The sequence below is a fragment of the Erythrolamprus reginae genome, chromosome 1 (genome assembly GCF_031021105.1).
Source record: "Erythrolamprus reginae isolate rEryReg1 chromosome 1, rEryReg1.hap1, whole genome shotgun sequence".
Classification (NCBI taxonomy): Eukaryota; Metazoa; Chordata; class Lepidosauria; order Squamata; family Dipsadidae; genus Erythrolamprus; species Erythrolamprus reginae.
In genome coordinates this window covers 96,787,226-96,811,545 of record NC_091950.1, presented here as the reverse complement: position 1 = coordinate 96,811,545, position 24,320 = coordinate 96,787,226, and the positions used below count along the sequence as shown (strand labels likewise).

The following is a 24,320-nucleotide window of genomic DNA, read 5'->3' as shown; positions in this document are numbered from 1 at the left end:
ACCAAGACAACTAGACACAATTAGTTTTTTCCTGAATACCATCACTCTGCTAAATAAATAATTCCCTCACCACTATCAAACTATTCACTGAGGCTGCATTGCTATTACTATTGGTCTTCTCATCGTTCCTATCACATATCTCTTCCCACTTATAACTGTATGACTGTTGCTTGTATCCTTATGATTTTTATTAATATTGATTGTTTACTTATTTGTACCCTATGACCGAGTCCTCAGAGAGGGGCAGCATATAAATCAAATTAATAAATAAATGACAATCATTAAGAGTTGTACCTCATGATTCTTGACAAATGTATCTTTTCTTTTATGTACACTGAGGGCATATGCACCACAGACAAATTCCTTGTGTGTCCAATCACATTTGGCCAATAAAAAATTCTATCCTAGTCTATTCTATTCTAAAAAAATCATTTTTGGTGAGTGTGCATCCCACATATGTAAAAGTATAGAAGTCACAGATAAATCTGCAAGGGCAGCAGCTTCTCCTCTTTTATTCACCCCAATATTTCCTTGCCTGGAGCTTTTTTTCCCCCCTTACTGAGTTGAGTTCTAGAGACAGAAGCCAGATTGCTTGTGAGGAAATGTTTCCATATACCTATAAACAGAAAAGTACAGGTGAGGAACATATTAACCCTCACTTCCCCAACTTCCTCCGCAAGAATAACCCATTTTATTATGAGAGAGAACTTTTGCATTCTTTGTAACATCTAGTATGTGTGGTTTAATGGAAAAAAGGATTTACGGATGATAACTGTGGTGAGGGGGGCGTTTGCCCAGGTTTGCCTGGTGCACCAGTTGCGGCCCTATCTGGACCGGGACTCATTGCTCACAGTCACTCATGCCCTCATCACCTCGAGGTTCGACTACTGTAATGCTCTCTACATGGGGCTACCTTTGAAAAGTGTTCGGAAACTTCAGATCGTGCAGAATGCAGCTGCGAGAGCAGTCATGGGCTTACCCATGTCTCACCATCACTCCGCAGTCTGCATTGGCTGCCGATCAATTTCTGGTCACAATTCAAAGTGTTGGTTATGACCTTTAAAGCCCTTCATGGCATCGGACCAGAATATCTCCGAGACCGCCTTCTGCCGCACGAATCCCAGCGACCGATTAGGTCCCACAGAGTGGGCCTTCTCCAGGTCCCGTCAACTAAACAATGCCGGTTGGCGGGTCCCAGGGGAAGAGCCTTCTCTGTGGCGGCACCGGCTCTCTGGAACCAACTCCCCCCGGAGATTAGAACTGCCCCTACTCTTCCTGCCTTCCGAAAACTCCTTAAGACCCACCTTGGCCGTCAGGCATGGGGAAACTAAACATCTCCCCTGGGCACGTTAATTTATACATGGTATGCTTGTGAATGTGTTTGCTATTACATGGGGTTTTTCTTAAATCGTTAAATATTTTAATTAATTGCATTGTTGTGACTGTTTTACTTGTTGTGAGCCGCCCCGAGTCTTCGGAGAGGGGCGGCATACAAGTCCAACTAATAAATAAATAAAATAATAAATAAACACAGCAGCGTTCCAATATCTCAGAGGTTGACACAAAAAACACAGGGTCAACCTATTCTCCAAAGCACCTGAAGGCAAGACAAGAAGTAATGGAGAGAAACTAATCAAGGTGAGAGCCAATCTAGTATTAAGGAGAAATTTTCTGACAGTTAGAACAATTAATTAAAGGAACCACTTGCCTTCAGAAGTTGTGGGTGCTCAGTGCAGGTTTTAAAGAAGAGATTGCACAGCCATTTGTCTGAAATGGTGTAGGGCAGTGATGGTGAACCTCTTTTTCCTTGGGTGCCAAAAGAGCATAGGTGCATGCTATTGTGCATGCCAGAGTGTCCACACCCATAATTCAATGCCTGGGGAGGGCGAAAAAAGCTTTCCCCACCTCCTGGAGGGCCTCTGGAGGCAGGAAACAGCCTGTTTCCCAACTTCTGGTGAGTCCAGTAGGCTTGCGTATCACCCTTCCAAGGCTCCAAAGGCTTTCCTGGAGCTGGGGGAGGGTAAGAATGCCCTCCCCCCAGAGGATCTCTGGAAGCCAATAACACCCTCCCAGAGCCTCTGTGCAAGCCCAAAATCAGCTGGCCAGCACACACGTGCATGTTGTAGCTGAGCTAGGGCAACAGCTTGCGTGCCAGCAGATATGGCTCTGTGTGCCACCTGTGGCACCTGTGCCATAGGTTCGCCATCACTGGTATAGGGCTGACTGTTTGAGCAAGGGCTGGACTAAAAGAACTCTAAGGTCCTTTCAACTCCATTATTCTGTTACTTTGTTAGTAGGATTAGTAGACCTCTAACATAGGAAAGTTTGTTCAAGATGTGCAACACTTGGGATGTATCCAATACTAAATCTTGTGTAATAGGCAAACTGAAACAAATATTGAAACAAATATTTATAGCCTCAAGCATCCCTCTGCATTGGCTATGCTATTCTAGGCTGCTTGAAACTGCATTTCAGCAACATTCTAAGGGCCACAGGGACTGGCTTTGATTTATAGTAATGAAATAACTACTGTACTAAAAGCTAGCAATTGCTCCATGGGATAGAATTTACTCACAGTTCTATAGGTCTTAAGAATATAAATAATCTATTAACTTAACCATCAACTTGTCTCTTTCTCATACTCAGTCTATCTTATATATACAGCTTCTGATTTTTCCTCAATTTACCCTTGACAACACAACAGAGCATTCTGTTAAGTGTTTATTGAAAAGGTCCCACAATTATTTTCAATTGTTGTCAACAGACTGCTTTGAATTAAGAATCTTCTTTCTACAGTATTGAGAAAAAGAGTGTTTCACAGCCTGAGTATTAAAGATGAATGCACTTCCTAAGCTTTTTACCAGTCAGAATGATTGATTGATTGATTAATTGATTTATTTATTTATTTATTTGTTGTTTGTTTGTTTTTCTATGCCGTCCAACTCCCTAGGGACTCAGCGCATCTCACAACAAAAATGAACATTAATCAGTATGAAAACATTTTAATTTAAAATAATTGCAGCCATCCAATTCATGAGCCAACCTCACTAGTCATCCCCCCACACCTCCGAGGCCAATGTAGCAAATAGGCTTTCACTGATGCATAAGCTACAGCAATGCACTGAACATGGATTTTTTTATATAGGTGAAAACCAAATTTCAAAACATTATAGCAGTTTTCCAACTGGATGGGTCGAAACTAACTTCTCACATCAGTACTTATCACTGGCTCCATCATATTTGGGGGCTCAATTCAAGGAGCTCTTTTAATTTGGTCCTAGTTTGGAAACAGGAACAGGCTGTGCCTTGTCATATCTTCCTCCCTGGATTTTGAGATCTTCAGATGACTTTTTCTGAATGTCCCTACTGAACTTGGTAGAGCAGTTCTTGAGAAGAAAAGCTCCTCTTCAGGTTGTGGAATGTTTTTCCCAGAAATATGTACTTGGCATCTATCTGGGTTAGTACGATTTCAAGTAAACATCTGTATTTTTCCAACATTTCTGCTCTTTCACCTTTAAAGCAATTTTACTATCTGCTACTTCTAAAGCAATACTTCTGGATTTTACTTTTCATTTCTTGTTTAAGAGCTTTGTTAATCTATCAACCTTTAAAATCCAAAATAAAATGTCAATAAGAAGTCATATTTATTTCACCTCCTCCTTGGGACATTTTGGCATTTGTGTTGATGGAACAAAATCTTGAAAAATAAACCGAACTGTGGAATTTGATTTACTCTAACTATGAATAAAATATATTTACACTACTCCAAAGTTTATAAAAACAGTTCATTTAAAAACCATAGAGTTTTTAAAATCACTCTTTGCCCTAACTATCTTTTTAGGAGTCATTGTATGTCTTTTTGCATTTTGGTTCTTATTTTACAGATTTAATTTACAATCATTAAATTATTAAATCATTAAACCATCATGAACAGCTGATATAACAAATTTAAGTAGTTTTGTTAGTACAAATAGAACTGCTATCATGAATGGAAATAGATTAGAAAGTGTACATTTCCAGGGAAATACCCTACCTGCAAAATATTTTTTTCCTTCTGAAAGCTAGAACTAGCCAGCAAAGTCTGAAAACCTGCTGTGTTAGAGGGGGAGGGAATGAATAAGAACATTTTCATTCACTTGAAGCCTGCTCAGTTTCAAGCCTTCTCTAAATCCTCTTTTTGCAAGATGAAACCCATCTTTTAGATGGGTAGAGATTACAGATGGCACAATCTTAATCAGTGACACAGCCTCACTCTCTAGGAAATGGAATGGGACATTTCAGTTCCTACCCTGGGGCGTACCTGCTTCTCTGCCATGGTTCCTCCTCTGGAGATTCTGTTCTAGCTTTTCTCCTGACACCCCTCACCCATCCATTCACCCTGGCCAATGGGCCATGGCCCCTCTGGACTATATGCTCAGCACAGGCACAGCCCATTTGCCGAAACAGGTTTCATCATGGGCTTTGCCCCGACCAGGATAGTTATCCCCCAACCAATCGGCGAGCTGCCAATGTTGGCAGTCAGAAACCACAGAAGAATCAATCATAGTGATGGTGGGGTTTGAAAGAGGTGGTGCAGCCAAATAGCTTTAGGAAAGCCAAATGCTTGTTAGAAGAAGGAGAGGAAGCTCCCCTGCACTTGATCTTACTTCCCTGATAATGAATGGGAAGGGAAGAGTGGGGGTGGGGTATGTATGCCGGCTTCATCAAAAGGGAAGGGGGAAAGAGAGAGAGAAGGGAGAGGAGAGGAGAGGAGAGAAGGGGGGAGGGGGAGGGAGGAAAGAGGAAAGGTTTGAAGGGAGAAAAGAGAGAGAGAGAAGGGGGGAAAAGAAAGAAAGAAAGAAAGAAAAAAGAATTGGAAGAAAAAGAGAAAGAAGGAAGGAAGGAAGGAAAGAGGAAAGAGTTGGAAGAAAGAGAGAGAGAGAGAGAAAGAAAGAAGGGAAGGGAATTAGGGAGGGAGAGAAAAAGAAGAGGAAGGACCACAAACCCTGGCACTAGATGCAGCTTCAACAGCACAGCAATCCAGGGTTGGAAGGAACCTGAGGTCATACCTCCTGTTCCAGCAGGAGACCTAATATTATCTTGGCTACCTGCCCCCTCCCCCCCAAACAAAAAACTCCTTTGGATGAAGCTGGCATACTTAATTCCCCCTACCCTTTTGCCCCAATACTGGGGAAGGGTTAGGCTTTCCTCTAAATAGCAGAATATTGTTTAGGTTAATCCAATGCTGTATAAAAAAATTATCCGTCTTATCTGCAACAACAGCTTTACCTGTTGCACCATATAAATTAAATCACCTGGATTAAATACCATTCTCTTTTCTTTGGGTGCCTGCTATTATTTAAGAGCACAGAGTTGCTGTCCTTTCAGTGAAATCTTTAATGATTTCACAGATCCCCCCCCCAAAAAAAAATAATATGGGTGTATCTCATCCATACAAAAACTTGCTTCTACAAATGGATTGTTGAAAGGCATACATTTTTTCCTTCTGATTTTTCAAAATTAAACTGGGAAACTATTAGGACAATTTGGAAATTAACACAGGAAAAATCCTAAATTAGCAGAGAAAGAACTTTAAATAGAGAATAAGACATTAAGAGGTTGGAATTCTGGGTTCCAGTTGTTACTCTAATAGAAACATAGAAACATAAAAGATTGACGGTAAAAAAAGACCTCATGGTCCATCTAGTCTGCCCTTATACTATTTCCTGTATTTTATCTTAGGGTGGATATATGTTTATCCCAAGCATGTTTAAATTCAAGTCACTGTGGATTTACCAACCACATCTGCTGGAAGTTTGTTCCAAGCATCTACTAATCTTTCAGTAAAATAATATTTTCTCACATGGCTTCTGATCTTTCCCCCAACTAACCTCAGATTGGGCCCCCTTGTTCTTGTGTTCACTTCCCTCCTGAACCTTATTTAAGCCTTTAACATATTTAAATGTTTCGATCATGTCCCCTTTCCACTCTGTCCTCCAGACTACACAGATTGAGTTCATTAAGTCTTTCCTGATAAGTTTTATGCTTAAGACCTTCCACCATTCTTGTAGCCCGTCTTTGGACCTGTTCAATTTTATCAATATCTTTTTGTAGGTGAGGTCTCCAGAACTGAACACAGTATTCTAAATGTGGTCTCACCAGCACTCTATACAGCGGGATCACAATCTCCCTCTTCTTGCTTGTAATCATCTCTAGAAATAAGAAGTGGCATTATAGAACCTGGGGGAGGGAAGCAGCAGCCTCAAGACCCCGAATTCCAGCCAATCCTATTTCTAGCTCCAAACAAAACTAGAACTTTTATCACCCGTCAAAGCCTGAGAAGAGATCCATATCTTTCAATATCCCCCCCCCCAACACTGTTCTTCTACATTACAAGGCCAACCAAAAAATTTCTACTTAGAATTAGAGTCAGTCCACAGCCCTGGGTGAACAAAGGCAGAGTTCTATGACTGACGATCCTTTTTTATGATTTCCCCGCCTGTGCATTGATGTACTTATAGCTACTTCTCACAACTCCCAAACCTGTAAGTTAATTCCTTCCAGCCCAACACATTAGACCATCAGGTTTCCCTGAGCCATAGTTTGAGAATTGGGTGGCATACAAATCAAAATTTATCAGTCAATCATTACAGTTACCTATAGTTCGCTGCATGCCCTACCATCACGCTAAAAAAGAAAGGATGGTAAGAGATTTCTCTTCTTTTCTATTCTTATGATGCTTGCGCAAAGCAGCAGTTTCAGATTATTTTTTTCCCACAGGGACGAATAAACCCACCCGGCGTTCAGTTGGAAAGATTGTGCACTATTAGCCCGTTAGATGGACAGATCCCTTAAAGGTTAACACACGACCGTTTCTCCCCACTTTACACCTTGGGTAATCGGGTGCCCGAAGAGAGGCGGTGGTGGTGGGAACTCTCAACCAGCAAAGCTGAAGTCCACAGGAATGTCTGTTAAGGCTAAGGGCGGGCGGCTGTTTTGGGCTACCCCGAAATAGCGTTTTGCAGAGCGGAAAAGTGAACCTTCCCGCGGGGCGTCCAGCCACCGACCCAAGATGTTGGGGATCGCCCGTGTGGAAACCGCATCGCTTCCCTCCCCTCGCTTCTCTAAGCGATTCAGTTTCAAAGCCGGCAACGGGTTGGGGGGGAGAGGGAAAAAAACGCCCCAGAGCAATAGCAATGGCACTTAGACTTATATACCGCTTCATAGTGCTTTTACAGCCCTCCTTAAGCGGTTCACAGAGTCAGCATATCGCCCCCCCCAACGATTCGGCTCCTCATTTTTACCCACCTCGGAAGGATGGAAGGCTGAGTCAACCTTGAGGTAAGCCAAGAAGAGCGGCTCCGGTGCTTTCCTCCTCCACCCACCCACCCGGCAAAGGGGACTTAAAGCTTCGCCCCCTTCACGCCTTGCTTTCCCAGTCACATATAACTACCTTCAAAAACGCGGGGCTGCCTCAGACGCAGCGGCGGCGGTGGCGGGTGCCCGCCTCATCTCTCCAGAGGTTCCCAGCCAGAGACCGTGCCTTGCATCTCTCTCCCTCTCTCTTCCGTCCGCTCCTCAAGCTCCCTCTGTCCCAGCGAGCGGCAGTGGCGAGCGAACCTCTCTCTCTCTCTCCTCGCGGAGCTGAGCTCTCGCTCTCGCCAACAACCCCCCCGTCTTTTTTTTTTTCGCGCGCGCACGCGCGGCCAGAGCTATTGCTTCTCGCTCGACCTGCCCCGGCCGCGCGCTTTTTTCGCCTTCTCTCTCTCTCTCTCTGCAGCGCCGGTCCCGGCTGCCCTCGCTTCTTTCCCGCCCTCAGATGGCGCGGCGGGGAGAATGGAGGGGTGCCTTGGGGGGTGGGGGAAGATGAGGGGCGGGAGAGAAGGAAGCGCGCTTCGCGGTCGCCGTGTCGGTCCCGAAAGGCTGGAGAGGAGCGAGAGAGGGAGGGAGGGGGAAAGACCTCACTTTTCTCCTCTTTTGGCGGAGCCGAGTCCGTCTGCAGAAGCGGCTACCTAGAGAAGTCCCTCAACGCTCTCCCTCCCTCCGGCGGTCTGAGGGATTTGGGCCTCTCTGCTTTGTTTTGACCAGAGCATAAGTCTGGGTTTTGTTTTTTTGTTTCACTGCTCGGGCTCCCCCTCAAACGGCAAAGAAGCCGTTGAGGCGCTTGAAGGGAGCTCCTTTAGGGGAGCCAGATCTGCGGCAGGAGCGGTTGCCGGCCCCTCCCGCGCTCCTTCTCCAGGGTCAGCGCGCAGCTCTCCATTTCTCCTCTGCCTTTAATTGGTTAAAATGGGAAATGAAGGGGGGGAGACTCCCTTTGGGCCTCTCCTCTGCAGCTTTTTTCCCCCTTCTCTGGCGCGAGGAATTTGGCGCGAGGGAGGTGCGCAGCGGATCACTTCGAGTCCCCAGGTTCGTTCGTTAGCGAAGGTCCTCCTCGGACGCGAAGCTGCACGGTGGCCGCGCGCTTATCCAACCAAACTTTGATATTTCCAGATGGCCAAACCTGACGGGATTCTCTCCCACTTAAAGGCGCCGACGGGCTTTATTAAATGCCGCTGGGAAGATTTGCGGTTTAGTCGCTCTCACAAGCCCGCTCGGTTGTACTTGTACGCGAAGAGTTGCGACTGGCCGCCAGAGGTCGCTCTCTTAATCGTTGAACAATTTCCCATATTTTTAATTTTTTTAAAAAAAAAAGTCGACACTGGGGAACGGTTTGTGTGCCGGCTACTGTTCCCGCGGATGCTTCAAATGTCTGTAATTTTCCAGCTCCCAGATAGAAATTCTTGCATATGCACTTCTCCAGGCCTTCAGGAGCTATGGAAAGAGTCCTGAGGCGCACTCAAAACACTTCTCTCCCCCCCCCAACCCCTAAAACTTGGATTAAACATATTAGCCATGCTTCTTTGTGAATCTAAAAAAAGGGTAGGAGATTATTACTAGGGTCGCCCAGAAAGTAATGCACCACATTTTTTCTTCAATAATTATTTATTGAGCACAATGAAACTTATACACAAGAAAGAATGATGTTTCTTCTACACTCCCTATTTTTCCACGTAATCTTCTCGTTCTATGGCCTTCCTCCAGCGAGGCACAAAGGTGTGTATGCCCTGTTGGTACCACTCCTTATTCTGTTCACTAAGCCATTTGCATTGTAAAGGCCTCATCCTATGTGCCCAGCGTCTAACCATACTACTTCTGTTGACTGCAGATTCTCCATAACTACACAAACATTTATGAATGTTCCCAACAGAAATTCAATGACGAAACACTGCTTGTAACGTACATTACTCAGAGACGGCATTTCGAAACACTGCTGCAGCTATGCTCTCTGTCTGAAAAAATGCAAAATTTACACACACACTCCTGACAAATCAAATAACGTATATCTAAAGTTTTGCATTCATACCACTATTGTAGGCTAGAAAAAAAATGTGGTGCAATACTTTCCGGGCGACCCTCATATTTTTTAAATTGATACTTGTTGAACAGACGGTTTATCTTTTTGTGTGTGAAGGAAGTCTATTATTTTGCATTTGCAACTGTATGTGGAACACACAAAATAAAATTTAATACAAAATAAAATGAGAGGGCCTGAGATTACAAGATGGGATACCAGAGGTACAAATCCAAGTTCCTTTGGGTGAACCATCTTTCCCAAATCATGAATTGATTGTCTCAGTTTTCATTTGCCTAGTAAGCTTAGCTACCTTGGATGACCAGAGGGGAAGCTTTAAAACAGTGTTCAGATGGTTTCTCATCTCACGGGCCATGTAGCTTTAGAATTTGCTTAGTTTGAAATTGGAGAAGCCATTTCTTCCTACAATTTAACAAGCATGTGAAGATTCCTTTTCCTGTGACCTTAACTGAACCCTTTTGGTATTCTGCAGTCAATGTTGGAAACAGATTTATTTTTCCTCCAACATCTTCATAAAACCTGCAGTACTGCTACTGTTAGTAAACACGCACCATTTTATTCCATTTCAGGCAAAGAAACCCTGCATTATCAGGGTTTCTAGAAATCAGGGTTTCTAGAAATGAAAACACTCTTCTGTATCCCACACCGTAAAAGAAAAGCAAAACTCTTCAAACATTTTCATAGCTACCTCTTAAAAAATGAATCATGGAATGGTGGGGACCTTGAAGATCAACTCCCTATCCAGTGTCATAATCTCAGACCATTTATTTATTTATTCCCCAAAATAGGCCCGATGAAGGTAAAGGCTGTATATATAGGTTTCTCAGCTGCATTCATAGAAAAGGACAAGGTTATTTGTGAAGACTCGATGATGCTCTCAAATTTGGCAATATCACATTCCTCTTCTTTAGAATAGAATAGAATTCTTTATTGGCCAAGTATGATTGGACACACAAGGAATTCCTCTTTGGTGCATATGCTCTCGGTGTACATAAAAGAAAATATACATTTGTCAAAATCATGAGGTACAGCACTTAATGATTGTCATAGAGTTCAAATAAGCAATCGGGAAACAATATTAATTGTAATGATACAAGCAACAAGTTACACTCATACAGTCATAAGGGGGAGGAGATGGGTGATAGGAACAATGAGAAAAATTAATAGTAATGCAGCCTTAGTGAATAGTTTGACAGTGGTGAGGGAATTATTTGTTTAGCAGAGTGATGACGTTCCGGGGAAAAATGTTCTTGTGTCTAGTTGTCTTGGTGCGCAACGTTTTGAGGGTAGGAGTTGAAATACTTTATGTCTAGGATGCGAGGGGTGTGTAAATGTTTTCATTGCCGTCTTTCTGTGCAGTCAACTGAAGTTCTAAGTTTATATATTCCCTCCTTCATTCCCTCTTAGTTTGTAATGCTAGACCATCTAGGTTTTCTTGACTATAATATTGACTGAAATTGACTTCAGGATAAAGGTTACATGGTTTACAAATAAGTGCTCCCCTCTTTGCAATTACCTCTGTGTACACAATTACCTCTTTGCAGACAGTCAAAAGCACTTGTTCCAGAAAAAGTGTCTAGACCTCTTAGTATAAATATATTTGATACATCTTACTTGAAAGAGCAGAAAAAGGCAGGCATGAGTGTGCGCAACAAAGAGAAGAGGAAAGAGCTTGCTATTTATTTTTATTATATTTATTTTTTTTAAAAAAAAATACTGTCTTTATTACTTTATAAGTAACTCAAGATGGTGAATATAATACTCCTCATGTCAAGTGAACTGTATCCCTAAGAGATTTGGAGAACTCCGTTATAACTGCAGATCAGCATCTTTTCATCATCCTATTTCTAGCTGAGATATTTGGAAATTTCTTACTCCCAAGTTTCTGGAATGCAAATTGCTTTTCTAAGAAGGCATTATTTATTCCAACTGAAAAAAAGTGATATATTATGTATACGTGGGTTTCCTCTTGCAATGCAAATTTTATCCTCATTACCCTGTTTTCTTTTCTATCACATCACTGGTTCACTTGTTGAATTACTCAAGTGCCTGTATATCCCCACTTACTCTACTCTCATGAAACACACAATCATTATTTGCATGCTTCTTCTATCCAGACCTGGATTCAACTTAATCACTGCAATAATAGACATAGTCTAATGTATATGTCCATGCTCATTTTTGAAAGATATTCTATTTCATAATTTAATTTATATGCCACTCATCTCAGTAACCAAAGTGACACTGAGTGTTTTATAATCTTTACAAAGTACCTCCGGAACCGCCTGCTACCGCACGAATCTCAGCGACCAATAAGGTCCCACAGAGTTGGCCTTCTCCAGGTCCCGTCGACCAAACAATGTCGTTTGGTGGGCCCCAGGGGAAGAGCCTTCTCTGTGGCAGCCCCGGCCCTCTGGAATCAACTCCCCCCCCCGGAGATTAGAACTGCCCCCACACTCCTTGTCTTTCGTAAAGACCCATCTATACCGCCAGGCATGGGGGAGTTGAGACACCTTTCCCCCAGGCTTTTTTATATTTATGTTTGGGTACGTATATGTTGTTTGCTTCTTAAAATATGATAGGGCTTTATGTGCTTTTTAATATTAGATTTGTTTTCGCTGGAATATTGTTTTTATTATTGTTGTGAGCCGCCCCGAGTCTTCGGAGAGGGGCGGCATCCAAATCTAATAAATTGAATTGAATTGAATTTATATACCTTATAATTCTAACTTGTAACTATGTTTGCTTCATGAGTATAATATCTGTCACCGTACCCTTACCCTCAAATTTGCTTTTTGCAACAACATGCTTAGTGGAGAGATCCAAAGAACTTGACAATTTGTTAAATTCGTGACCTTCTAATTGACCTAACTGGAATTCTTCTTTGGTTTTCACTCATATGGTCACTAAATTGGCTGTCTGATTTGCATTATGTTTGTTTGAGGTAGAATTTCCCATTGGGGTTATACTGAAAATTTAGAGCAATTTGATAAGAAAAGATAATTTTAGGCCTCTTCCCTTCCTCACAAGCATAAGCAATTTTAGTAATATATCACCTCTAAAAATACTGTACAATAAATCATCTCTTCTTCCATATCTCATGTCTTATCTATAAACAGACTTATGACTGTAACTTGTTGCTTGTATCCTTACCATTTATATTAATATTGATTGTTTCCCAATTGCTTATTTGAATTCTATAACAATCTTTAAGTGTTGTACCTCATGATTCTTGATAAATGTATCTTTTCTTTTAGGTACACTGAGAGCATATACACCAAAGACAAATTCCTTGTGTGTCCAATCACACTTGGCTAATAAAGAATTCTATTATATTCTGTTCCGAGTACTGATCAGCAAAAGTCCATTAAAGGTTACAAGAGATAAAACCAAATCTATTTAACTTTGATCAAATAAATAAACCTTATATTCCTTCGCTTCACTTTTAATAATCTTAATAATTTTAATAATCTTAATAATAAAAAGAGTTATCTTTTTCCCCGATCATTCCTTCTCACAAAATCCTTTAACAAGTCTGTACATTGCAAATCCAAGTAATTCTTCTGATCTATTACTTTCATAAACCTTTTAATTACTAAGATATTAACTGGTTTCATAGGTATATCCAGTATGTATCGTCTTCCATATAAGTGGTATAGCCTGTCATTTTATATCCTGATTTAAATCAATTTCAGTCTTGTCTGATAGAAATTATTCCTTTTGTTAGAACTTCATTTAGACACAATCTATAATGTAAAATATTCTTTAAAATAATGTGTAAATCCATTATTCGCAAATATCTTTCAATACATCCAATTTTAAAGTATTTTGCAACATTCTATGTTAGCAAGTCTAATTATGTGTTCTTATCTTTTAATTGTATTCTTTAGTTCCTCTGGTTCCCTATGGTATCCAACCTTCAAAGTTCCGTCATATTTTTTTTTTTAGAAATTAGAACAACAGCTGTTTCCCACAGGAAGAAATCTTGTAATTAATTTCAAAGTCTTACTTCAAATCTATATGGACTCCTATTCTTTTATGAGTTTCTAAAATCAACACTATAATCACTCCTTTGCTATATATTCCCCCCCCCAAATATTTTTCTATATTCTTAAACTTATACTTAAAATTTCTTTTGCTAAGAATTGAAGGAAACCCATCCAGTAAGTACCACAAAACTTGCCAATCTAAAGGTTCTTAATCTTTAAAAGTAAGTAAATGTAATTTGCAAATGTGATTATGCACTGGAACTCAGCCAAATATTACCTCTCTGCATAACAACTGTGACCTTAGTTGGAATGCCTCGACTCCCAGGCTTAGTTGCTAACCTGGATCATCTGACCAAGTCTAGTCTGTCCAAGGGTAAAATCTGGACTTCCGGTTGAACTTCCAGCACCCTGAGAAACGAGGACCACGAGCTCCATGGCCCTGTTCCAAACTCTCCCTGTCAGGGACTTCATTTGAAGCCATAGCCACCCTGTAGTGGTGGTGAAGCAAAGGAGGATTGCCTTGCAGGTTGAGGGGAGCCACATCTCCCCTCCCCCACCTTGGAAAAAAACCCTGATCTAAAGACTAGGAGCAGTGGCCGTCAAAATGGCTGCCATTAAACCAGTGAATAGCCAGAAACCATAAGTAGAGAGAGGTAGCAGAATGAAACAAAGAGCGACATCTGCTGATAAAAGTGAATTTTTGCAACTTGGGAGTAAACATTAAAATAACTGAAAATAAATGTTGAACTATGCATATTTACATTCCAACCACTGAAGACTGGAATATTAAATAAGATTTTGCATTTGTAGACCCCTGAATATCATTGGATATATTAAAAAGACTTGAGGAATGGAGGATTCCTGAAGTAATTGACTGATTTGATTGAACATTGATGGAACATTAAAATTTGACTTGGATGCTTGGTTTCTGATTATTGTAGAGACTTAAACAGAATGAAATCAATAATGCAACACATTAAGGATCTTATACTGGAACTACACAAGGGCATGACAGAAATATTTGACTGAATAGATGGAAGATGGGAGACAAGGATCAAAGACTGGGTTAAGAAGGAAAGAATGGAATTATCAGTTGGAATAGAAAAGGAAACAGAATTGAGAAGCCAGCAAAAAAAAAGATAACAAGAAAGAGACACTATTAAAATTAATAAGGATTTAGGAATTAAAATGGGGAGGAAACACTTCAAAAGATTTAAAATAAGAAATGGGAGGAACAGGAAGAGGCTTGTGGGGGAAGATAGGATTTAGAACAGAAAGCTTTCAAATTAAACAGTGGGAAAGGTCAGGGCAAGGGGAAAATTAAATTATGGTTTCAGAATATAAACTTCGAAGTAGATGGAATAAAAGACCTAAGAAAAAAATATGGGAGAAAAGTCAAAAAAAGAGGATTTAAAGGATTGGATGTTGACAAGAGATAATGGTTAAAGGGAGAAAGAGTTACAGATATGTTATGATCATATTTTAATAATTGTATTAATATTAGAATGATATAGGCTGGGAAATTAGTTGATATGGAATATAATAAAAATTAGGACAAACATTTTACTATAAATGGATATGAAACTGGAAAAATTTGGAATGAGAATTTATTATTAATTAGAAATGAGAGGTTGAATGATGGTGTTATCAAAGGTGTATAAATATGATTATTGTGTAGGTAATGTGATTAGATATATGTATGTGTATTAATAATAGAATTATATGGATAAGAAAATCCGTTTGAATGAAAAAACTAGGGAAAAGATAGAATAGCAATATGTTGATTGCTTTAAATGATTGTGATTGATACTAGAAATTACTATTGATATATTAAATGATGGAAAGAAAGGAACATTAATATATAGAGAAAGGAAGAGTTAAATAATGGGAATATGAGTAATTATCATGCAGCGGTGGGCTATGAGCTGGAACGCTAAATTGTGCTCACCGCCATGGCTCGTAAGTGCTTACAGGGCCAGCACGATTTTGTTCCTGCATCTGTGGAGGTAGCAAAATCACGCACAGAGCTGCAGGTGCGCCTTGTGTTTCAGTGAGGTTTCTCTGCCGAAACACGGGCGCACCTGCGTTCCGTGCACAATTTTGCTACCTCCAAATGTGCAGAAGCAAAATCGCACTAGCACCACAAACACTTATGAGCCGCCGCCGCGAGCGCAATTTAGCGTTCCGGCTCATAGTCTACTGCTGTTATCATGTTTTTAACTATAATAATGTGGAGAGAGAAAAGGGTTGAAGAATGGAAGAATGGTAAAGCAATGTATTACAAAGTTAAATAAGTCAGGGAAACAAACGTTATAATAAGGAACATGATGAGTGTTAAGCATGAATATCAAAATAAGAAAAAGTATGGGTAAATAATATGGAATAAAAAAAATGCAGTAGTAATTATGAATATGTTTATTTGTATTGAACTGAACTGTATGATATTCAGATACCATACCATTCACAAAATGATAAGTATAAATTATACTGTCATAAAATTCAGAATACTTGAGGTAAGATCTGCTTCATGGCTAACACAGAATAAAGTGAAATTATTCTTATGATTTGAAAACAATCAACTCTTATTCCAAGAGCTTTTTTTCAAGCTAGATGTCCATACTATTCTTTTTTTCAAATTAGCTAGCCTTCCTATTCTTGTGCATTTACTTCCTCTATTCCAAGTATATTTATTTATTTTTATTTATTTATAACATTTATAGACAGCCCATCTTAACTCAAGTAAGTCTAAATGCATAGCTTTCCTTTTCTCTTTATTAAGTTTCATTCAATTCTGTTGAGACCAGTTTGCTGCTTATCAATGTTGTTTTTAATTTTATTTTTGTCCTTTAGTGTATTAATTAACCCACCAATTTGGTGTAATCTGTAAATGCAATAAACTTTTCTTTCAATTCTTAATCCAAAACATAAATGACATTATTATGATTACTTGCAGTCAGCCAGATGTTAGGTTGGCATTTTCATCCATGTATCCTTCCCAAGGAGCTGGCATGGGCAGAGGTTGTTGTTTGTTGGTGTTAAAAGTATAATTGCAATTGGCTGGTGGTGACTTTGTCGATGCCAATGGTGTTCTAGTGATTGCTTTTGCTATTGGTATTATCTTTGCTTTCTTTTGTTACAATCACTCTTTTTCTATTTGCAGGTCTCCTGTGATTGTCTCCAGTTCTTTCTATTCTGTAATGCTGTCTTCAGAAATGGCAATGTCCACTATCCAGATTTTTTTTGTCTTTCTTATTAAAAAAAAAAAAGTCTTAGGAAGTTATGTGGTAGGTGTTTGTCTGAATTTTGAAGTCCCAGAGCATTTCATTGATTTACTGTGACACATTTGGGAGGGAGGTTCCCCTTTTTCTTTACTCACTGTATAAATACTACTCACTGTAAACTCTTTTCTTTTATATTTCACACTTTTAATAAGTGATTGGTTTTTAAAATTAAAAATTATATACTTATATATTTGGGAGTGAATCTCAAATGACCTAATTATATTTATAATTGTATTGTATTTTCAATGTGTTAGGGATTTTATAATTTCAAATGTTTACTTTCTCACTATAAGTTTGAAGGCCAGGTGCCTTGAATAATATATATTTTTTCCAATGGAAATGTTTTTTCAGATGCTATTTATGCATCAAAAGCTCATTTTCGCCATCTCGGCCAACTCAACTGATTTCACCATCTATTTTTTCATTATAGGAATTTGTGAGTTATGCTTGATGTTATCATGTATAAGAACAAAATTCTTGGGGGGGGGGTTTCAATCTTTTTATCCATCAAACAGACAAAAATATCTGGTTTCAGTTATTCGCTTAGTTTTAGAATTCTATGAATTAAAATCCACATTTGATCACAAAATTTCTTAGTTTTCTTATATGTCCACCAAAGATAATAAAAAGTTCCCTCGGATTGATCACATTTCCAATGTATGTTTGACATATCTTTATATTGTATATTGTTGTTTGTTGGTGTTAAAAGTATAATTGCAATTGGCTGATGGTGAGTTTGTCAATGCCAATGGTGTTATAGTGATGCCTATTGCTTTATCTTGCTTTCTTTTGTTACAATCACTCTTTTTCAGATAATTTATCAGATATTTAATATGAATGATACATCATCTTGTGAAAGTTCTCTTTCAAGTTATGATTCAATATAAACTTCAATTCTTTTATTCCACATAATCTTCTATTGGTCAAGCGTTACAATGTATTCATTACTACATTGTCAACTTCCCAGAGTCTCCTTTGACTGCAAGATATATAGCATATAAATTTAATAAATAAATTCAGAATGTTTTGCCCATTTAATCAACCTTTTAATCTTTGTCATATTCATCTTCCATATTCATTTTCATTAATAGTTTATACATCTTAATAATAACATGGTCATCACTAGTACCTATAGGTAATCCTTGACTTACAAATATAATTGAATCTGCCCATTATGGTTGTAAATCATGACAGTTGTATGGGGGGGGGGGGTTCATCATGTGACCACTCCAATTTTACAACCTTTTATACAGCAATCACTAAGCAAATCAATATTGTCATTAAGTTAATCTGTAGGCATTAAGTGAATGCCATGGTCGATCAAGTGAACCATTGTTGACTATGGCACATTTCTGCATTTTTGCCAAAACACATCAGTTTTCAGCAAAAATAATATCAATCCAGTGAGATGGACAGCATGTTGATTTTAAATAAATAAATAACTCCCATAAATACAAACTGGTGGTTGAGTGCCCAAAATGCAGATAAGAGACCAAATGTTAGGCAGCATTGGAACTCTGTAACAAGAACCTTTGTGGCATGTTGGAATTTTGATCAGTTTCTAAGAGACTAGTGTCACAAATTGAAGACTACCTATCAATTCACTTCAGTTTTTTAAATTCATAAAAGCAAAATTCTTTGCGATAGTGGCAAATATCTGTAGCTCGGGTACAGGATGAGGATGAAGGTTCACTCTAGTAAGCTGTTTTTGATCCTGTAAAACAAAATCCTCTCAAGAACAGCTGAACTGAACTTTTAGAATTGCCATATTACAAGGCACTGATAATTCTGAAACTTGGCTTCAAACAGATTGAATTTTATTTTTTTTAAACAATCATAGTATGTAAAAACATGCTGTAATTTTCTAACCTATTTAATCTCAATGAGATAATTGCATGTATATTTGGGGGGAAAGGAAAAGTGTATGAAGTTGTACAAAGCTATTGATAACTTGTAAGGATTAGGTCACTATTATTTTGAAAATAAGTGGTTCCAAATTGGTAGCTTTGTTGCTTCAAACATAATCAAGTATATTTTACAGGTGAATTAAATTATTCAAAGCCAATAACATAAACAAACATTCAAGGTTCTATGATGCAGAAACAGTATCATGGCAAGACAAATTCAAATATTTTAAAGATGGATAATGATGAACCAGAACATATATCAACTGGCCCTTCATATTCTGGTATTTTGAAGAAATGTTGCTTAACTACTTGCTCTGTATCAAGCAGAGCTAAACAATGATTCTTCCAAAGAGGTAATTTTAAATTTTATCTTTAAAGATCTGGGACCTACCTAGTAATTAGTAAGGAAGTTAAGAGATCTCTGTAGGATCCAAGAAATCTGCTTGATTTCATTTTCTTTCCAGGCTGCTTTTTCCTCCCTCAACTTTGCAGATTTGTGATGAGGGACATGAAGATTCCATAATATTTTTTTTCAAATAAAGATGGCTGGGATATTTAAGGACACAGACATAGCTGGGGTATTTAAGGACATACAAAGTACTACCTGAAAACAAAAACAAAAGAAAAATCAACATTAAAAATATGCTCATAGTTCCAACAAGTATTACATACTACAAGTACAAGTATTCACATACTACAAACTATGTGAAAACTCATCTTGGAACACTCTTCTCCTCCAAACTTAAAAGTTAAATTAAACTAGAAATCTGATGTACATTGTTTGTTCTGTCAGGCTCTCTGGTAGACTCCTCCCAAAAATTCACAGGTACAAATTTCAGACACACACACGTTTGAAAATTCAAAACAATGTTCTTTATAACGAAAATTCACTTAAACTAAGCCCTCTTTTGGTATAGCAAAGAGCAGTCATCTCCAAACAAACTGGTAATTTGTACAAGTCCCTTAGCAGTTCTGAGATACTTAGCTTGCAGCTGTGAGGCAATTCACAGTCCTTCTTCTTTCACAGAGTGAAACACACTTTGCTCTGGTTTAGTTTCAAAGCGGGAAAAAATCAGCACACAAAAGGTCAAAGTCAGTAAAGCAGTCATGAAACACAACAATCAGATAATCCTCCACAATGGCCAAACCCACAGGCTGCTATTTATAGCAGCCTCACTAATTTACCACAGCCCCACCCAACCACAGGTGACCTCAATTTCTTTGATAATAATCTCTCAGTTGTTGTTGCCTATGCATCGCTCTCCGCAAGCGTGGCTGTATCATTAACTCTTGTTCTGAATCCAAGGAGGAGCTAGATAATTGATCTCCTTCTGAGCTGTCTGCTACACTCTCCTCCTCCCTGTCACTCATGTCTTCTTGGTCAGAGGAGCCTTCATCAGCAGATTCCACCGGGGGCAAAATAGGCCTGCAGCATGTGGATGTCTCCCCCACATCCACAGTCCTTGGGGCAGGAGCTGGGCCAGAGCTAACCACAACAATTGTTTCTTTTTTAAATAAATTAATCTTATTCTGATAGAGAAATCATTTTTCAAGCCTTACCTCAAGAAATAGACAAAGCTGTTTTCTCATTGAAATTTTGTAGAAATTGATTTTTTTTAAAAGAGGACTGTGAATGTACCAATGTGGAAAATTGACATTATAAGAGGCAAGGATTCACTTGGAGTGATTATCCTGATTTTTGTAATCCCATCCCAAGCAGATATACATGATAAAATCCCACAGCAAGTAATATCTATCCTTGAAATTTATTTGTGTCTTGTAGTATATTAAATCAAAACAACTGTGCTGTTGGTGACACAACTTCTGACTAAGGAAGCAGACAAGTAGATATATCTATCTTGTTAACATAGCAGATAAGTATTAATTCTGACAGCAGCAGTGGTGATGTTTCTTGTTCTGTAATATTTTGGCCTAAAATTAATCTCTACGTCAAACACAATTCCTGATGACTTCATGGATATGACAGTAGGTTTTTTAGTTAAAATTATCACGTTCTGGAATAAGCATAGGAATAAAGAACCACAAAACGAAGGTTGGCTTGTATTCGTCTTTACTTTGCTTCTCCTGCACGAAGTGACAAACACTTGTTAGACAAAGTGAACCTGTCAAATAGGCACACTGTGTGCATGCCACCATCTTTAACTCTTTTACTTGACACCCATGTGATCCTCAGCACTCCAATCCGTTCCTGGATTACTGCTGCAGCTGACACCCAGCTATTATCGCCGGCTGACTTACCGGCCCCACGGTGCTTTTGCGGAAGGGCCAGGCAGACTCGGACCCTTCCTATGGCGGCCGCCATCTTGGTTTCGCGGCGAGATTTCGGCCGGGATTGCTTTGCCCACGTGGCTGGGCATGACGTTGGGTCCGGGCGGGGCCTGCTGGCCCTATTTAAGGGCAGCAGGCCTGGAAGCAGGCCTTTTCGCCCCGGACCCAGCCTAAGAGCAGACACTCGGCTGAGTGCTGCTCCGACGCCATTTTGGGTTGCCCTCGAGTCGCGGCCGCCATTTTGTGGCCGATCGAGGGAGCGAAAAGTTTTCTTCACCGGATCTCCGATTGAGGCTCCAATCCTTGGGACTCGTGGAGCTTTCTCCCAGAGGATCCCCCTCGGGCCCGAGGGGGACTGGTAACCTCCTCCCGGCTGGGAGGAGGGCGCGGTGGGGCGGTTTGGCTTCTGGGGTCCCCGGTCTTGGGCTGGTTGGAGGCCGGATTTCAGGCCTTTAAGGCCTACCTTTGAGGGGAGGCTTTCTTTTTGCGCCTAAGGACAGGGGGCCTAAGGGTTGGCAAGGGTTTCTCCCCTTCCAGTAATTGGCTCTAGGTGGGCACAGTGGTGGGGGACCTTTGCTTGCCACTCAGACGGTGGGGAGTTCAATCCTAGGTAGAGCTTAGGTTGCTCTCTGCATACTAGAATTAATTAAGTTGGGATGGCTCCAAAAAAGAGGCCTGCCACTGCCCCTACGGCTCCGCCGGCTGCGCGTCCCAGGAGGGCCCTTAGGCCTTCTGCCCGGGCTCGGGCCAGCAGGGAGGGGCCTACGGGGGTGGTCCCCGAGCGAGGGGGGGTGGTTTCGTTGCCTCCTGCCCCTCAACCTGTTCTTTCTCCTGCCATGTCTTGGGCCAGGGTGTTGGAGAGGCTCGACGAGCTCGAGCAGTGGAGAAGCGGTGCGGGCTCCGGAGGGTCCCTTGATCCAGTTCCTGCGGCATTGGGGAGAGATCCTGCAGCGGCCCAGGCTGGGCAGATGGCTCCGGTTGGACGACAGGCTCCGGCAGGGCCGATGGCGGCTTTACCAGGCCCTGCAACAATGGGCCCCCCGTGGATGGCATCAACCCCGTACGGGGCAGGTGAGGCTGCACCACACACTACACCGCTGTCCTTTCTTCCTTCCCCCGCCCCGGGTTTTCCCCCGGCGGGGGTTGGGAGCGGGTCCAGTTTTTTAGGGTCTTCCACGGGCACCTGCGGGCAGGTCTGGGCACAGCCGGTTCCTCCTTTGGGGCCGCCGGCGGCCGGCCCTGCCCCGCTGCCCGGGCCAGGTCCTACGGGGATACCTGCGGTGCCCGGGGCAGGGGGGTGGGTTCCTCCAGCCCCTGCTGTTATGCCCCCGCTCCCTGTCTTGCCCTACCCCCACGGTGCGGGAGTTTTTGGTGTGGCGGCCAACTCTGTATGGGACCCGTTCGCTTGCATTAAAGCAGGGGCTATCCCGTGCGGGTTGCCGTCCACCCCTTTAGGATGCCACCTTCACCCTTCGGTGAAGGAGGCTATATGGCGGGGAGAATACGTGGATCTTTTTTCGCTTTTGAACCGAGAGGTTCCTAAGCAGGAGAAAGAGATTGTCCCGGGGGAGAAAACGAAGAAAACCAAAGTAACGAAATGCTTCAGCTCTTGGCTGTATGCCTTTCTTACTTATGGGTCTGTGGTGATTCAGAGGCAGCCGGCTATGGCCTCTGCCATGTTTAAATATATAGATTTGATTGCCAGGGCCCACTTCGAATATAAGGGCACCATATGGCACCATTATGATAAAGGCTTTCGTATGAGGATGGCGGTAGAGCCTAACTTGCCTTGGGATATGGTGGTGCCGGACCTTTGGTTTCGGGCCACGCATATGTCAGGGAAGGAAGGGTGTGAGCGTACGGATAGTGGGCACTTCATGGAGGAGGAGCCTGGCGCGGCTTCGCCGGCCAAGGCGACTCCTGGTGTGGCTGGAAAGGGGGCCTCGCCCGCTTGTCATGAGTTTGCTGCAAAAGGGGCGTGTTTTCATCCCTTTTGTAAGTACAAACATGCCTGCGGGAATTGTGGGGGGTCCCATGCGGCTTCAGTCTGTCCCCGCCCCAAGAAAGGGGCAGAGAAGAAGGGCGGGGGTCCAGGAAAACCTCCCCCACCAGCTGGGGGAAAAGGGGCCCAGCCCAATTAAGGTTTCTGTGCTTGAGGGTTGGTTGATCGACTACCACCCTCGCCCGAGAGCCGAGTTGCTCTTGAGGGGCTTCTCCGAGGGGTTTAGGATCCCTTATGTGGGCGTTAGGAAGGCTTTCATGTCCGACAACCTCAGGTCGGTTGTCGGACATGAGGACATTGTACGGGCTAAGATTCGGAAGGAGGTTGCTGAGGGCAGGGTCCTCGGGCCTTTCCCGGAGCCGCCCTTTTCGAATCTTAGAGTGTCCCCCCTGGGGGTGGTCCCCAAAAAGGCGAGTGGTGAATTTAGGTTGATTCACCATTTGTCTTTTCCAAAAGGGGAGTCAGTGAATGACTTCATTCCTGACGAACTTTGTTCAGTCCGGTACGCATCCTTTGATGCGGCCGTGGCCATGGTTAGGGAGTGTGGGGTGGGAGCCCTTATGGGTAAATGCGACATTAAGTCGGCATTCCGGCTCCTCCCCATTCACCCAGGCGACTTCGAGCTTCTGGGCTTCCATTTTGAAGGTGGGTTTTATGTGGACAGGGCATTGCCTATGGGCTGCTCTGTTTCTTGCTCCCTTTTTCAGAGCTTCAGTACCTTCCTGGAGTGGGTGCTCAGGAGGCGCAGTGGCCTGGGTTCGGTTGTTCATTACCTTGATGATTTCCTGATGGCCGGGCCGGCGCACTCGGAGCAATGCTTTGCTTTAATGCGGGACTTCGAAGCCCTTTGTGCTCAATTGGGGGTGCCTTTAGCCCCTGAGAAGACCGAAGGCCCTGCCACCAGGATTACCTTCCTCGGTATTGAATTGGATTCAGAGGAGCAATCTTCCAGATTGCCCCTGGATAAGTTGGTTAAAATTAGGGCCAAGCTTGAGGCGGTCTTGGGCTGCAGGAAGGTTACGCTTCGGCAGCTCCAGGAGTTGGCCGGGATCCTTAATTTCGCCTGTCGGGTAGTGGTGCCTGGTAGGGCTTTTTCTCGCAGGTTGTATGATGCGATGAAGGGGCTACGGTTGCCCCACCATCGTACCCGCTTATGCGCTGGGGTCAGGGCTGACCTCTGCGTGTGGCGGGAGTTTTTGGAACAATTTAACGGGTTGTCTTTCTGGCGGCAGGAGCTTCTTTTGGAAGCGGAGCTGCAGCTGTGTTCCGACGCCGCAGGGACTTGCGGTTTTGGGGTAGTTTTAGGTGACCAGTGGTGCTGGTCGGCATGGCCTCCGGAATGGAGTGCCTGTTCATTGGTTAAGGACTTGACCTTTTTGGAGCTTTTCCCCTTAATAGTGGCCTTAGAGCTCTGGGGAGAGCAGTTCAGGGACAAGACTGTGCATTTTTGGTGTGACAATC

General features: G+C 41.9%; 1 protein-coding gene across 3 annotated transcripts in view; it reads right to left on the bottom strand.

The window, feature by feature from the left end:
* CHST1 (carbohydrate sulfotransferase 1) overlaps positions 1 to 19,075 on the bottom strand; it is a 68,027-nt gene extending 48,952 nt beyond the window's left edge. Inside the window, exon 1 of one of the 3 annotated variants that reach the window (XM_070734797.1) lies at positions 18,960 to 19,075. The gene's annotated coding sequence lies outside the window, so the exon portion shown is untranslated. Of the gene's footprint in view, positions 1 to 7,432; positions 8,476 to 18,959 lie in introns of those variants that run through there. The other 2 variants (XM_070734807.1, XM_070734789.1) reach the window with 2 other exon arrangements.
* Between the last annotated feature and the right edge of the window lie 5,245 nt (positions 19,076 to 24,320).